Source organism: Schistocerca nitens, chromosome 7, assembly GCF_023898315.1.
Source record: "Schistocerca nitens isolate TAMUIC-IGC-003100 chromosome 7, iqSchNite1.1, whole genome shotgun sequence".
Taxonomy (NCBI): Eukaryota; Metazoa; Arthropoda; class Insecta; order Orthoptera; family Acrididae; genus Schistocerca; species Schistocerca nitens.
In genome coordinates this window covers 229,240,544-229,258,258 of record NC_064620.1, presented here as the reverse complement: position 1 = coordinate 229,258,258, position 17,715 = coordinate 229,240,544, and the positions used below count along the sequence as shown (strand labels likewise).

Sequence of the window (17,715 nt, the reverse complement as noted above, 5' to 3'; positions counted from 1 at the left end):
TCCCTCGGGCATGGGTGTGTGTGTTGTTCTTAGCGTAAGTTAGTTTAAATAGATGACCTCAGAAGTTTGGTCCATTAGGAATTCACGCACAATTGAACATTTCTGAACAATCCCAGCTGCTGGCTTCTAAATCGAACAATCCCAACGTTGGCCTCAAGTGATTCAATAAAACGACACAAAAGAGGGTAAGGGGAGGATAAGTATGAACGAGTACTTGTAAGGTGGCAAATTGCCAACTTATGGTTCTGGGATTTCGTGCCTAGTCGCTCCTGCGATTTTTCTGCCACTCATCGCTACTCTGGAAACGTTTGCTGACGCGAGAAACGCCGAGCTGCGCTGCGTTTGGGAGACTATGCGTCCCCCCTGTAACTGGCACACGAAGTCAGAAGTCTGTTTTGAGATCGGTAAAGGCAAAGCCATACCGACTGCACGAGGACCACGAAAGCTAAGCGGCCTTCATAGCAAACCTCCGGGTTGAAGACAGGCTTACTTTGCAGACAGGTTCGTGCAAAATACGTGACGCTTGTCTATAGTTAGCTCTCAGAACAGCATGTAGTTCATTGTTCTTGCTGTCAGTCGGTGGAATGGAGGAAGTAAAGAATGCTGCAAGCAGCGTGCACGGTAACGTAGATAGGAAAAAAGATGACTAATATGGGCTGTCGGTTCAGTCGGAAGTCTCGTCCACTGCCGAAGACGGCAGCGACATGTAATCCGACGACGAAATTTCAGAAGATGTTCATGGATATTTTCTTAGTGTTTTGGTATAAGGGATCTGAGATCTCCGGTGGTTCCTTACAGGGTAATTGCATTTAATCTAATCTGTCACCGTTTATCTATGTATCTGTATTGGACTGTAAATGTCTTTTCTACAACAGTGCAAAAGTCAACGGTTTTCGCCGTTTCTTGGTTGGAGACTAATTTATTCCACTCGCTCTCTACTCTTGTTTTTCAGGGAGCGTTAGTTGTACCTCAAAAGCATTACACAGCAGTATGGACAGGTTCAATGGTGAAGTGACGTCGGATATGCACCTCGTGTCTGGGTTCACTGACTGCAATGCAAGAGCGGCATAACGGTGCTATCCTGAGGTGTTCCCGCGGCTATGGCAGGCACATCACAGAACTGCATCTCTTCTATACATCTGAGGATTGCTGCATTACTCTGAGTTTCACGTTTCGGTGGATCTATTTTCACAAACACATGGGTAATTGGAGTAACAAACCATATAAATATAAGGGGCGATCGAAAAATTTTCGTTTAAGGTCATTGCTCCAGTAAATGTGCAATGTAACATTACGATGGGGTACAGAAGCACCGACTTGTACGGGAGGTACTGGTGTGGCATTCGTGTCTTTCCGACGTGCGCGCGGTAAATGCGGAGACCTGAACTACGGCGTGATTATTACCAAATGTCTCCAAACAGGACCAACACTTATTTTTTCTCGACTGCCAAAGGACAAACACCGGTAGACATCCATCGGAGAATGAGGAATGTGTACTGGGTAGCATGTCTGTCGAAAACCAACGTTGTGCAATGGTGCACCAAGTTCTGTGCTGGTCGCGATAACGTACGTTCCCATTTCACGAATGTCGTAACGCAGTTGCGCCAACTTGGGAGACACTCGATGATGATGATGATGTTTGGTTTGTGGAACGCTCAACTGCGCGGTCATCAGCGCCCGTACAATTTCCCAACCTTTGCTCAGTCCAATCTCGCCACTTTGATGAATGACGATGAAATGATGAGGACAACACAAACACCCAGTCATCTCGAGGCAGGTGAAAATCCCTGACCCCGCCGGTAATCGAACCCAGGACCCCGTGCTCGGGAAGCGAGAACGCGACCACGAGACCACGAGCTGCGGACTGAGAGACTCGAGCACCAGCCCTATAGCCCTGGTATCTTCCATTGCGATTATCCTGCCTTCGGTCCCTTAAAAACGGCCTTGAAGGGTCGATGATTCCAGTCGGACGAGGATGTGCAGCAGGCAGTTAACGGACTTCTTCACGCAGCAGGACACGGTGTTTTACCGAAGGGGTATCATCAACCTGCTGCGTCGGTGGGATGATTGCCTCAACGCTCACGGCAATTTTGCCTGACTGGAATACTGATTCTGCACTGCAGGGCTTTTGAACGGAAACTTTTTGATCGCCCCCTTACAATTACATTATTACACTGTAACGAGGTGCGGGGATCACGGACCCTTACACCAAAATAATTAAAAATATCCCTGAATAACCTCCGAAATTTTGTCCGTGAAGCTCAGGTTCAGAGCGGAACTGTTCCCTGAAGCTCGAGAGGCCGAGAGAGGACGTGTGGTATCGCGGCGCCTGCATACCTCGCTGTACGCAGCCCGCACGACACAGCGCGGCCCTGCCTCCATTCCATTCACAGTACTCGCATAGCCGCGTGTGACGGCCCACCACATCGCTTCTCAGTCGCACAGCTACTCCACACTCGCAGCACGGCCTCACGTCGGTTCCCACCATTCACTGGCGCACAAAGCAGCGTAATTACACGAGCGTGCTAGCTATACATATCAGTTACGACACAGGCCAGCGGTAGCAGCGTGGAACTGCTACTTCGGCGGTACTCTCCGAAAGGAGCAAGAACATGCAACACAGCGCGGGCATCACGTTTCTGCAGACAGCCACACACTTGCAGTTTCCAGTGTCAGTGAAAGGCATTTCACTTGGTTTATCTGCGGTAGAACGGGAGCAACACAATTATTTGTGAAAGATAAGTTCGTAGCAGTCAAGCCGAACACACTGCTGAGTTTAGTTTATATCTAACAAAGAAATTAAACCAAACAGATACTTACTTGAAAACTGCATGTAAAAGAAATTTCATTAATACTCGTGATGAAGTTGAAGATCAAAAGCATTAAAACAGAAGGTAAGGACGAGATTACGACGAAAATAGGAGATGTCAATATAAAGTGTAGTACGTGAGAGAATTTAGAGACCTACCATATGGCCGCGCAGGGTAGCCGCGCGGTCTTGCTACGGTCCGCGAGGCTCCCTCCGTCGGAGGTTCGAGTCCTCCCTCGGGCATGGGTGTTTGTGTTGTCCTTCGTGTAAGTTATTTTAAGTCAGATTAAGTAGTGTGTAAGCCTAGGGACCGCTGACCCAAGCAGTTTAGTCCCATGGTAGCTTACCACAAATTTCCAAAAAAATTACCTACCGTATGTCACCACTACAACGCACTAACTACCAGGAAACCTATTTTCTTATCGTGTACATAGTTTGTCTCCTCCGTCTCTGTTTTTCAGATATTATATCCCCTGTTTCCACAAATAACAGCAACAGCAAAGTGTATGCAGGCATCCCTCGCAGGGTCGTTATTCCTGCTACGAACATTTCACTCAATATTGGCCTGAGAGTTTCCAACTATTATGTTCATTTAAGTATTTCAACAAAAGTCACACTCACAAAACAGAAAAAAAATGTCGGTTTCCGTCATTTCGCATTAATATAAACGCAGAAGCCTAATTTTCTATACTGCTGTAATAAAGAAAACGTCAAGTCATATTTTCAGTGAAGTGAAAAGAGATACTGTGCAAAAAGCACTTCGCTCGCACCACGCGCTCTAGGCTGCCGTTCTCAATGGGACTGTGATAAGACTGCGACAAACTTCTCCTTTAGAGCAGATGCAAGTGCTCTGGAATACTGCCCAAAGTAATGTGCGTGCCATTCTAGAATTTCCCACTAAGACGATGATGGTATGTCAGAAGTTGTATAAAGCGGTTTCTGTACTTAAATTTACACTCAAAAATATACACGGTAAGTTCGTTGCCAGTGTCCAAAAATAGCGGTGCCTCGTAAATGAGCGAATATGATGCAAATAACAGGTGTGTCTATTGTGTTCCAGGAAGTCGCGGCAGTTTAATAATTACGTGTTGCTGGTAAGTGACCGTGTTGTAAATGCGTAGTAGGTTTTTGCGGCCGGTGTCAATCTCACTAAAAGTATTCTCTGTGTACTGAGAGATCGTCTTAGCAGCCTTCCGCAGGGTACGGACTGATTAGCTGGGGTGTGGGTGCGGCACACTATACCGGATTTCCTGAAGCTATCACTACATCATCGACGTCACATTTATTAGATTTTTTTGGTGGGTATAAGGAGAAAGGCAGGGGGCGAGTGTCCGACTATTCGTGGGTTCCATGGTTTGCTGACAACTGGTAGCGCGCTACGAATCAGCGACAAGCTGCCGTGTTTTCGCTCTATTAATGACCAGAAGACAACGCCAGTTCGGCATATACTCTCCTTATACCCATAAATGTTATTTTAGAGCCAATAAAATCTAATAAATGTGACGTCGGTGGTCTAAGGACCCTGTGTTCGAGCCTGCATGACTGTTATCAGGCTTCCAAGAGGCAAAGTGATGCGGACGGGCGCCACCCGGCCTCGTGTGGTCAGCCAGCTTCAACAATGAAGCGGCTGACTTAATACCCGCGCCAGTGACGCACTGCTTCCAACTCGAAACGCCGGGCAGTGAACGAACAGCTCGGTAACTTTGTTTCCATTAACTGACCAATTGACTTATCTAGCTGGGTACGATACATGTGAATGCACGAAACGTTTTCCGCCTACCTGAAGTAGCTGCGCACCTAAAAGTAACTTCAGGCTTCCCCCAGAAAAGTGTCCTGGGTCCTTTGCTGCTCAGTTGTAACACTTACGTCTATAAAGTCTGTAGTATAATCATCTTGTGGAGGATTTGTCGTCTTTCTACACAATACTGTCGCCGTTGACGAATGTGAATATGTGTGTGTGTGTGTGTGTGTGTGTGTGTGTGTGTGTGTCCACGCACGCAGGTCTCTTCTCGAATTCCTGAGATCCATTAGCTTGGCGAATTTGGCTGTTTTGTACAAGATACAGACCTTTGTACACGGCGAGTTGAAGTTCCATCTGCTTGCTCATAAATAGCTCCAGGCGTTTTTGCCCTACACAAACTCTTGTGCGATCTAGTTATTCAATTTTTTTTATTTTGATAATTCTCTAGTGACGGTGAGCGACAGGGTGCAGATACTGTTCAACTGTGTGTGAATTCCTAAGGGACAAAACTGCTGAGGTCAACGTCCCTAAATTTACACACACCTTAAAGTACCTTATGGTTAGAACAAAACAAACACACACACACACACACACACACACACACACACACACACACACACGCGCGCGCGGGAGGGCTCCAACCTCCGGCGGGAGGGGCCGCGCAATCCGTGACATGGCGTCTCACACCACGCGGCCACTCCGCGCGACGTGCAGATATTTTTGGGTCTTTGTGTGGATAAACAATACTATCGCTCCCCTTGAGCGATAAATCCATTAGGACTTCGCCAGAAAAGTTCCTTTCATAGTATCACGATGAGAGTCTGGTACAGCGATTTGTATGTGAAGGTCGTTTTATATGGCTGTCATGTTGACTTTTACGCAATGTTGTTTGCCTCGAGCAGTATGAAGACTGAGGTTCCAGCCCCGAAGAATGGAAGGAACACGAGAAGGTCGCAGCTCATACTACAAGGGTGCTGCGAGGCGAGCTAAACGGGGAAACCAGCGTGGAGTCTCACGTCGGGCCATCCTCTCGCGAGACTGCCCATGTGTTACCATACACTGCAGGGATACATTTGCATATTTCTCCAAGTAGAAGAAGTGAAAGTTGTTACTCACGAATAAACTGCAATTATGCAAAAAAAGTCTGATCGTGTAACGCAAAACTCTCAGAAGAAATACTCCCATTAACGCTACCATCGATCGTAAGAATATCCACTGATTAACCAGTGAGGAATTTGAGGTCATTAAAACATTCCCTGACCTCTGTCAAGAATTTGTTTAAGTTATTGTTGCAGCGGTTAAATTGTGGAACTTCTCCATGCAATCCTTCGGGTAGCAAGCGTAGCTATTATCAATAAATGCACAAGTTTCACGCAGTCTGCGGTTGAGCACTGTGTGTTCACCAGATGGATCGAGGCCTTCAAAATCTACGCATACCTTCTTATCCTTGCAACCTGCTTCCCAAACACCTTGTGCAACGCCTGGTCCACGAGCGTTATTTTCTGGTGGTATAACAGCAGAACAACACCTTTATCTTCCAGCAGACGGTCCCGCCTGATACAGTGAAGATGTAAAAGATATTACTTCCGCTGGTCAGCTATATAGCTCTCACACATTGTGAGGTTGATTAAATGCGTGCGCCTCATACCGTGGAGAATTCTCCCCTATGAGTTGAACAACTAATGGTTTATCATTAAGAACAACTAAATTTAGCTTTTAAGGATATCTTGGAGTCCCACACTGTGTGAAATGTGTATAATTAGCACTTAAGAATGTCAGACTGCCAGACTGTATGAAATTCGTATATTTATGGCAATGTTTTAGGGGACCGCTTTGCATATTGCAACTGCCGTGAATGCACGAGTTACCAGGGGACCAGTGATCACATTCTGGTCGCGGTTTTGCCACTGGGAGCGGGCCTGGAAAGCAGTCATGACAGCAACAAACTACACTGTTTGGGTTAAGAGCGATTTTGTTTTGCCCAACTAGCTTGATAGATTTTATACTGGGGTGACAGAAGTCATGGGATGCCTCCTAAGATCGTGTCGGACCTCCTTTTGCCCGGCATTGCATGGACTCACAAAGTCGCCGGAAGTCAAATGGCTGGTTGGCTCTGAGCACTATGGGACTTAACAACTGAGGTCATCAGTCCCCTAGAACTCAGAACTACTTAAACCTAACCAACCTAAGGACATCACACACATCCAGGCCCGAGGCAGGATTCGAACCTGCGACCGTAGTGGTTGCGCGGTTCCAGACTGAAGCGCCTAGAACCGCTCGGCCACAACGGCCGGCGCCGGAAGTCCCCTGCAGTAATACTGAGCCATGCTGCCTTTATAGTCGTCCATAATTGCGAAAGTTTAGCCGGTGCAGAATTTTGTGGACGAACTGACCTTTAGATTACGTCACATAAATGTTCGATATGACTCATGTCGGCCGATCTGGGTGCCCAAATCATTCGCTCAGATTGTCCAGAATGTTCTTCAAACCAATCGCGAACAATTGTGGCCCAGTGACGTGGCGTATTGTCATCCACACAAATTCCATCGTCGTTTCAGAACATGACATTCATGAGTGGCCCAAATGGTCTCCACGTACCCGAACACAGCCATTTCCAGTCAATGATCGGTTAGGACCAAAGGACGCACACCGTTCCATGTAAACAGAGTTGACACCATTATTGAGCCACCAGCAACCTGCACAGTATCTTGTTGACGGCTTGGGCCCATGACTTCGTGGGGTCTACGAAACACTCGAACCCTACCATCAGCTCTTACCAACTTAAATTGGGACTCATCTGACCAGACCAAGGTTTTCCAGTCGTCTAGGGTGCAACCGATACGGCCACGAGCCCAGGAGAGGCGCTGCAGGCGATGTCGTGCTGTTAGTAAACGCAGTCGCGTCGGTCGTCAATTGCCATAACCAATTTACGCCATATTTCGCCGCACAGTTATAAAGGATATGTTCGTCGTACGCCCCACATTGATTTCTGCGATTATTTCACGCAGTGTTGCTTGTCTTTCAGCACTGACAACTATGGAAACACCGCTGCTCTTGGTCGTAAAATGAAGGCCGTCAGCCACTGAGATGTCCGTGGTGAGAGGTAATAACTGAAATTTGGTACTCTCGGCACATTCTTGACACTATGGAACTCGGAATATTGAATTCCCTAACGATTTCGGAAATGGAATGTCCCATGCGTCTAGCTCCAAGTATCATTCCGCGTTCAAAGTCTTAATTCCCGTCGTGCGTCCATAATCACGTCGGAAATGTGTTCACAAGAAGCACCTGAGTACAAAAGATAGCTCTGCCAATGCCCTGCCCTTTTATATCTTGTGTACGTGATACTACAGCCATCTGTATATGAGCATATCACTATCTCATGAATTTTATCACCTCAGGGGAAAACAGGCATGAAATAATGTGATAACTGACACCAAACAACAGATCGTGTATTAGGCAACAAATCTGAGGCACCAAAACCGTGATCTTCTTTTTCTTGTACGTAAGGATTTGGTAGATGTCAGGAGCGATGCAGCGTCATGGTTGCCTGTGAAAATATCGTCATAAATCGGTTTTCAGGTCAGAGAGCAAAGGCTGGGGTAAGTTTTAGATTCTGCGACTGCTGAAAGCGACTGTAGAAATTACGCAGTTTAGAGGAGAAGAACTCGTCATGTTCGCAGAGCATTTTCATTCGGAAAGGAAGTTCTTTGAAGGGTGAACGATAGGGAGCGGAAAAGGTGAAAATCTGATGGCGCAGTATGAGGTGAATAAGGTGGGTGCTGGATGGCTTCCCAACCCAACTCTGTGTAGTGTTTTTTGTCAATCCAGCAAAATGCAGGCGGGCGCTATCGTGGAGTAGCATCACTTCACACAGTCTTCCTGGTCGTTGTTCTTGGACTGCCTCTGCAAGGCTTTTCAGTCGTTGACAGTACATGTCAGCAGTAACGTTGACAGCTCGGGGAAGCAATTCGTAGTACATCACACCGTCGCTGTTCCACCAGATTCATAACACATTTTTCGTGTGCGCGCAAGTCTCTGTACAGGAATTTGTTGCTTTGTTTAGGCTCAGCCATTCCTTTATTTTCCTTATGTTAGCATGAAGGCACCAGTAACGAAACCGGACAGGAATGGTCGGTTTTATTGATGACCCAGTTGTTGACTAGCAACCAGAGATGCATGTATAGCCACCCGCCGATTGATGGACCTTTCCCGTTGGATGCAAATGTTACACGCTTGTGGAATGAACGTAGTTCATAACATTTGCTAGTTCTAGAGTACACTGACGTGGATCATTGTGGATTAATGCGTTTAAATGATCTGTATCAAACTCCGAACGTCTTCCTGAGCATGGACAGTCACTAAAGTCAAAACGACCCTTCTTAAAACGAGATGTCCAATGGCATTGTCCCCATAAACGGCGCAAGTTTTTCTGGCTGTCTCCATTGCTGTCACCCGTCTACTGAACTGAAACAGTAGAATACGACGGAAATTTTTCGATTTCTCCACTTGGCACTCCATTTTCTAATGTCCACAGCTCCAAATGACAAAAGGCAACATGTAAAGTCAAATAGCAATAGTGATCTACAAACACAAAATGACAATCGATAAATAAACCCATAGCAACCGGAACACCAACACGCAAAGCATAAACACTATGAACATATGCACCAACCTAATAAAGAGTAAAGCGACTTACCCGACTAGGCGACAGATTTCAATTGATCCACGATCCATTCTCTGTCATGATGTCAACATGGGATCACATAAGGATAGTCTTCCATGTAACACCATCTTCCGCAATGTGCACTGATCGGTGTGCACCACAACACTTGTGCCTCTGGCATGACTGTACTCTGCTGTGAGATCCGCAGCACATCGCGGCCTGTGCGTCTTTACAGAGCGGGCAAGCCTCGACCTCCACCTTTCTGTGATGACACGTGGACTTCCCGCTCCTTGTCGGATGCTCATAGTTTCACCTTCCTTGGGCCACTTTCCACAGACGCTTATGGCAGTAGTGCGAGAACAGCCGATCAGTTTCGCTGTCTCTGAAGTGCTTGTTTCCAGGCTGCGAGCCATAACGGATTGCGTTTTTGCGAAGTGGCTTGTGTCAGTGGGTTTCTCCATTTTCAGTTAGAACATCGAAATGGCAGCGTGGTTGCCACGTTACAGACTCATTTTCCACAAAAGCTGGACGTTTGCAGAAATTAGGAAGACTTTCGGTAGCTGCAGGGGAAGCGACGCTGCTAGAGAAACTCATCCAGAAGTGTGAAAAAGAAGCAAAAGCTGTATCAAAAAGAATCATCCGTTTTTTTTTTTTAAATCGGAACTATTACGTTATTTGAGGTATGTGCGTGAACAACGTACTGTTGGAAAGAGCAGACGTTGGAGTTTTACACGGTTCCCGACAGGTAGAAGCAGCGTGTACCCACCTCAGTTCTAGTAAAACTGGTGTCGGGATAACAGAAAGCGTTTTGTGTTCTACGCTTTGCGCAGTGCGTATCAATAATAACTGTTCAGCGTGACTTTCGTACTAGGTGTGGTGTGCATCCTCTTACAGCACAGAGTATTTGACAACGGCATGAACAATTCCGAGAAGCAGATTGTGTAAAGGCAAATCGCCGGGCCGTACCCGAGTGTCAGACACAGACGTCGAACGCACCCGTCATAGTTTCAGAAGGAGTTCGCAGAAATCCGTTCGCCGTGCAGCTCGACAGCTCAACACGCCCCCGATGTTCGTCTGGCGTGTGTTGCGTCGACACTCACTCATGAAACCGTTCAAAATTCAGCTACTGCAAGCTCTTCGTGAAGGTGACAAACAGCAACGTGGGAAATTCTGAAATTTTGTTCTTGGCAAGATGGAGGATGACAGCTTTCTTCCGCGCTTAGTGTATAGTGACGCGGCAACGCTATCTTAAATGGAAAGGTGAACCGTCATAATGTGAGAATTCGGGGTATGGAACAACAACATGAAGTTGTACAACATGAGAGGGACTCTCCAAAACTTAATGTGTTTTGTTCAGTTTGACGCAAAAAGATGTATGGTCCAATTTTCTTTGCCGAGAACACCGTTACAAGAAGCGCACATCTCGCTGTGCTTGACAACTTTCTTTTCCCATATTTGGAGACTGATTCGAACGACTTCATTTACCAAGACGATGGGGCACCGCCACACTGCCATCAGCAAGAGCGCGGATTTTTATGTCAAAGGCTTACTGAACGACGTATCGGTCGCACTGGACCAAATGATTCAGCCTTACATTATTGTCTCCAAGGTCACCGGACTTGACTATACGTGATTATTTCTTGCGGGGGTTTATAAAAGACTGTTTCTGCGCCTCCGTTACCAACAACAATGAATGATCTGAGACATCGCATAACAGTAGCTGTGGAAGCTGTAACTCAAGACATGTTCACTGCAGTGTGGGAACAATATGAATATCTCATCGACATATGCCGTGCGTCTCAAGAGGGCATGTTGAACACCTATGAAAATGTATGAAGAAAAAAAAAACTTTTTAGTTTCCAGTTCATCAAAAAAACAGAGCTCGTACAAAAGTCGAGTCGTCGGGAGCAGTCACTATGGAGTGACGCTTTGATGCTGAAGCAGTAAAACCCACGAGAAGACTGTACACACATTTGCGAGGTCATCTTTGGCGCCAAAGATGATCTCGGTCTGAGGAAGGCTGGCGTGTACCAGATTCCGTGTCAATGTGGCAAGTCGTATATTGGTCAGACGATGCGTACCGTCGAGGATCGATGCCGTGAACACCAGAGGCACACTCGACTGATGTATCCGAGCAAGTCGGCGGTCGCTGAACATCGTTTGTCGGAAAATCACGCTATGGAGTATGACCGCACGAGGATTCTGGTACAGACGTCGAGATACTGGGACAGCGTTGTTAGAGAGGCCATCGAAATTCGCACCAATGACGACCTCATAAACCGTGACTGTGGCTATAATCTTAGCAAGGCTTGGGAACCAGCGATTGGGTTAATCAAGAGTAAATCGAGCAAACGTATAGTTGTGACGACAACGGCGTCAGAGCCATTACACCGACGTCATCTCAGACGCCGTCGCAATCTGTTCCACCGCGTGACCGTGGCGCGGGGCGCGGACGGCGGAGGGAGTGCGCCGCGGGCGGAGGGTATTTAAATCGGCCGCCGCCGCGACCGAACCCGGTTCCCCCTAAGCAGCCATAGCGTACGGATCTCCGTACCGGCACGTTCACAGGAGCTCAGTCCGTCAGTTCACCTGATGATGGCGACATGTATGATCGCCGAAATATTGTGTGCCCGTTAGACACTGTAGACCGGCAGTACACCCGTGGATATTTTGATTGTCAAATACGCCGGGAGAAACTCAAGAATCACACATCCTTAAGTGTTTGCACCCTTTCTCTCTTCCTACTACGCCAACAACTTGTCCTCTAGGTTCCAAAATCACCTGAGGTAATCATCCTAGGAGACTTTCTCCGCCGGCCGAAGTGGCCGTGCGGTTAAAGGCGCTGCAGCCTGGAACCGCGAGACCGCTACGGTCGCAGGTTCGAATCCTGCCTCGGGCATGGATGTTTGTGATGTCCTTAGGTTAGTTAGGTTTAACTAGTTCTAAGTTCTAGGGGACTAATGACCTCAGCAGTTGGGTCCCATAGTGCTCAGAGCCAGTCCAGTCAGACTTTCTCCCTCTCCCTCCATTGAAGGTGACTTAGTAGTGTCGTCAACATCCTGATCGCAGCACGCAGCCCACACTTTCGCCCATAGCTTGTGGCAGGGCCTGTATCAGGATGCGACACAGTTTTGACTCTTCATTGTGCGTGTGCTGTGCGACGAGGCCGCCATCTTTCGATATAACATTCCGAAATTTATAGTGGTCGAATCAACTGCCCCTACTGATACAAACACCGCACGACAGAACAATGGTGCTGGCCAGTTTACTCTGAAAATAGGAATAACATGTCAAAATGTTGCAAAATAACGTATACGAAGACATCTTAGATCTACTGTACAAATTTTGCTTATCACACTACTACAACGCTTAATGTAGCGTCCCTTATATTAATCTTTTTATTGGGTTATATACTGGAAAGATTACTTCCACACTTCCCATTTTGATACCTCCTGTTAATTTCTTTGTTTCCAATGGTGAAACACACTTTACAAAGCAATGTTTCTGAACCATTTGCGAAAGATTAAGTATTATAAACGAAATAAAATTACAGAGACCTCCAAAATCTGCATGACCACATCGCTAATTAGACGAACAGTGATTGGAGACATCTAGGTACGGTATAACTTCGTACAAAAATGCCGTGTAACTCATGGGCAATCCTCATTAATTTAATGATTCCGTTGGCTAATAGTCGGCCAAGACTCTAAGAGGAAACTTATATCGATTACGTGGCATGTCTGGACACCTTACCTGATACAAAAGAACGGCAGGTTGCATAAAACGACGTCGGTAGGGGCAACTGAATCAATCTATTTTACACTGCCGGAAAAAGAATTACCTGGAAAGACGACCTCGATTTTGATCCGATGATGACATATGCCACTTGAGGGATGGTAGATGTAGGCTACTTAAAATGGATTCAACGTCGTCCACCAACAGACAGCTTAGCGACATAGCCACCAGAGCGCCAGTAGTGTCTTTCCTTTAGTACTGAATGCTCCCAGCAAGCAGGCTCAGTGTGGTGCAAACGTGTGAAGCAAGAAGGTAACCATGCAAGGGAAACGCACTCGTGCTTCCTACAGCAAACTGAGCCAGTCTGAAAGGGGTCGAAATGTGATCTTCCGAGTGGAAAGATGGTCCTCTAGAAGAAATGCCAAATAAGTCGGACGTGATGCGTCAGTTGTACAACGATCTTGGTATCAGTGGTCACGTAAACATACTCACACCTGTAGACGGACGCCCACACAACACAGACGCCCACCGCGACGTCGCATTTTAAGGGCTGCAGTGGCAGATCGAACAGCTACCACAGCACTCCTGTGAGCCCACATGTGTCAACCTCAACTGTTGCGAAACAGTAATCAGCAGTGGGACTAGGAGCACGCCTCTAGCCCAGCGCCTCTTCCACTCGTGCCACAGCATCCACGGTCACGACTCGACTGGTGCCATCAGAGGATCAGCTGGAAGGTGGAACGGCGTGCCGAGGTCTTCAGCTGCGCGTACAACGTAGTCCCGGTGAGCGCTGTCTCGTACAGGGAATTCGTCCAAAACACGTTGGCCCCATCCCAGGCGTTATGGTCTGGGGTGCGAGAAGCTACAATTCTCGTCCATCTTTAGTATTTCTGGAGGGGACGCTAACCATTGCACAGTATGTGCAGAATGTTGTTGGACCCTTTCTTTCGCCGTTCTTGCAACAGAAGGCGATGTATTGCTCCAACAGGATAATGCTCGCTCACACACTGCCAGCGAGGCTCAACGCGCTCTGCAAGACGTGCAGCAGTTTCTCTGAGCAGCACAATCTCCGGACACAGTCTCCAATAGAGCGCATGTGCGACATGACGGGACGACTTGTCAGCCAACAACCCTTACAGAAATACATGAACAGGTGAGCAGTTGTCGCACAACGTTTCCCGGGACAATATTCGCCATCTACAAGACCAACTGGGTTCCAGAGTCAGCGTTTGTATTGCTGCCCATGGAGGCTATACCACGTACTAATATAGGTGTTTTAGCATGGGTCGATACCTAGTACCTCAGAACCGCTTGTGCTACTGAACTGTAAATGGAATCATTTCATGTACTCCATATGCAATGTTGCAACACTAAATCTGGAACTCTCTAAAAGGGTGTACTAATTTTTTTCCGGCAGTGTATTACTGAAAGCCAGTACAGCTCTTTGGAACATATTGTTTTGGCTTAGTACACTACTGGCCATTAAAATTGCTACACCACGAAGATGACGTGCTACAGACGCGAATTTTAACAGACAGGAAGAAGATGCTGTGATATGCAAATGATTAGCTTTTCAGAGCATTCACACAAGGTTGACGCCGATGACGACACCTACAACGTGCTGACACGACGAAAGTTTCCAAGCGATTTCTCATACACAAACAGCAGTTGACCAGCGTTGCCTGGTGAAACGTTGTTGTGATGCCTCGTGTAAGGAGGAGAAATGCGAACCATCACGTTTCCGACTTTGATAAAGGTCGGATTGTAGTCTATCGCGATTGCAGTTTATCGTATCGCGACATTGCTGCTCGCGTTGGTCGAGATCCAATGACTGTTAGCAGAATATGGAATGGTGGGGTTCAGGAGGGTAATATGGAACGCCGTGCTGGATACCAACGGCCTCGTATCACTAGCAGTCGAGATGACAGGCATCTTATCCGCATGGCTGTAACGGATCGTGCAGCCACGTCTCCATCCCTGAGACAACAGATGGGGACGTTTGCAAGACAACAACCATCTACAAGAACAGTTCGACGACGTTTGCAGCAGCATGGACTATCAGCTCGGAGACCGTAGCTGCGGTTACCCTTGACGCTGCATCACAGACAGGAGCGCCTGCGATGGTGTACTCAACGACGAACCTGCGTGCACGAATGGCAAAACATTTTTTCGGATGAATCCAGGTTCTGTTTACAGCATCATGATGATCGCATCCGTGTTTGGCGACATCGCGGTGGAAGCGTGTATTCGTCATTGCCATACTGGCGTATCATCCGGCGTGATGGAATGGGGTGCCATTGGTGACACGTCTCGGCCACCTCTTGTTCGCAATGACGGCACTTTGAACAGTGGACGTTACATTTCAGATGTGTTACGACCCGTGGCTCTATCCTTCATTTAATCCCTGCGAAACCCTACATTTCAGCAGGATAATGCACGACCGCATGTTGCAGGTTCTGTACGGGCCTTTCTGGATGCAGAAAATGTTCGACTGCTGACCTGCCAGTACATTATACAGATCTTTCACCAACTGAAAACGTCTGGTCAATGGTGGCCGAGCAACTGGCTCTTCACAATACGCCAGTCAAAACTCTTGATGAACTGTGGTATTGTGTTGAAGCTGCATGGGCAGCTGTACCTGTACACGCCACCAAAGCTCTGTTTGACTCAATACCCAGGCGTATCAAGGCCGTTATTACGGCCAGAGGTGGTTGTTGTGGGTACCGATTTCTCAGGATCTATGCACGAAAATTGCGTGAAAATGTAATCACATGTCAGTTCTAGTATAATATAATTGTCCAATGAATACCCGTTTATCATCTGCATTTCTTCTTGGTGTAGCAATTTTAATGGCCAGTAGTGTAAATTGATTTCGCCGAGAGAACGGTCCGAATTGCGTCCTCGTCGTGCCACTCCACATACAAAGCGACGTACGGCCGCTGCAGACACTGCTGCAGCCCCGCCGTTGCCTACAGCCTACAGCCGGTCGTGCGTTTTAACTGCCGGAGGTGCGAGGGCAGAGCGCGGCCGGCCGGATATCGCAATAAACGCGGCCGCCTCCTGCCTCTGCCGTGAGGAGGAGAGCGCCAGCTGGCGGCCACGCACACGCACGCACGCACACTACGCGCAGTGCGTGGCGGCCGCCTCCTCGCCCTGGGTTTCACTCGTCTGGCGCCGCCATCTGTTTGCACAGTGAGTGTATATAGCAACCGGCGGGAGGAACCGCACCATCCAGCGAAACCCTGGCGCCGGGCGCTGGCTTACTCTCAGCGGACTCTATCCACACATCATCTTAACGAGAACACGTCGGCACTAGGGCAGACGCAATAATGCGCGGCTAACTAAACGGACAGCTCAGTTACCATCTGCACCCCGGGCGCCACGTAAAGTTAGCCACGTGAGCTCAAGTACAACTGGAATCACCTCAGTCACAAACGACTGATTTCTACTGTTACTGACGTTCCACGAGCCCCTACGCTCTCGTGCAATAAATAGTCACGTACCCGAACAGCCCGTGGCGGACAGCTGACTGCCTCCCCCGTATATTTTTTCGGTACGAGAAACTCACAAGGCAGTTATCATGCGTATGTTCGGTAGGAATAGTATATCCTCAGTGATAACCGCACCTCCTTCAGTTTTTGCACTGTTGTTACAAAAGATCCCAGTTTTTTTTTTCCACAACTGAGAATGGATACACTGACAGAAGCACGTGGCCATCACCTTAGGTCGTTAAGATATCTCTTTGGTGAGTAATGAGGTAGTTGTATTAATACATGCAAGGAATCCCTGTGACTATCAGTCCTGGGCCTGAAAGACTCTGCCACTTAATAGCATAGCCTAGACAGTGAAAAATGGGTATGATAACCGGCTGGTTTCCAACTGATGCCTTCTAATCAATGACTACTTCTATTACCTTGTTCTAAGAGGTACATACGTTCATCAGCTAGTCGAGAGATGTGTCGACCGAAGACAGAAAATTTCTTCTCACAAACGATAAAATGAAAACTTCATTGAAAAAACAGAATCAGAACCTTGGGTCTTGTAGTTCCCTCAACTCTGAGACTGAACCCATGTTGAAAATAAAGTTAATAGTTACCAATTTAAATCAAGTACCAACAGGGAAATACCTAACGGCTGAAGTATAGAAGAAGACAGAACATGCATTGCTACCCGTACTAGAAAAAATACACAAGTAAAGAACTGACCATATGATCTTTGTCACAAAATGGGCCACGTTAATTATTTGTCTTCTTAGATCTACACCGTGTGTACGACTAGATGGAAGAACAGCTGCAGCGATGGATCTTGGATATTAAGAACGTAGTCATAGTTAAAAGTCATATGCTAAGGAAAGACAAAATCTATGCAAAATAAAAAACGAAATAAGTTAGTCGAATAAGTATTAAGGCAACCAGGGATAAAGTTTTAGAACTAAAAGCAGCAGAAAACGAGAAAATTTTGCAAACTCACGAAGATTAGAATATTTATCAATATATTCTAGCCACAGACAGTGGAAATAAATTTAAAAAAAATTGCTCCTGAAACGAAGAGATGGGGGAAGAATGATACTAGCTCACAGACTGTTTCTCTTTAAGGAAAATTCGATTCCCGTCGTCGTCAGGGATTTTACCTACCTCGAGATGGCCCATCATTTCATCATCATTCATGAAGGTGGCGAGATAGAACTGAGCAATGGTTGGGAATTTGTATTGGCGTTGATAAATGCGCAGTTGAGCGCCCCACAAACCAATCATCATCATCATC

The 17,715-nt window shown here is 47.1% G+C and overlaps 1 protein-coding gene across 6 annotated transcripts in view; it reads right to left on the bottom strand.

Moving 5' to 3' along the window:
• Window positions 1–17,715, bottom strand: part of LOC126194700 (focal adhesion kinase 1) — a 775,803-nt gene that overhangs the window by 542,094 nt on the left and 215,994 nt on the right. The gene's annotated exons all lie outside the window — the stretch shown is intronic.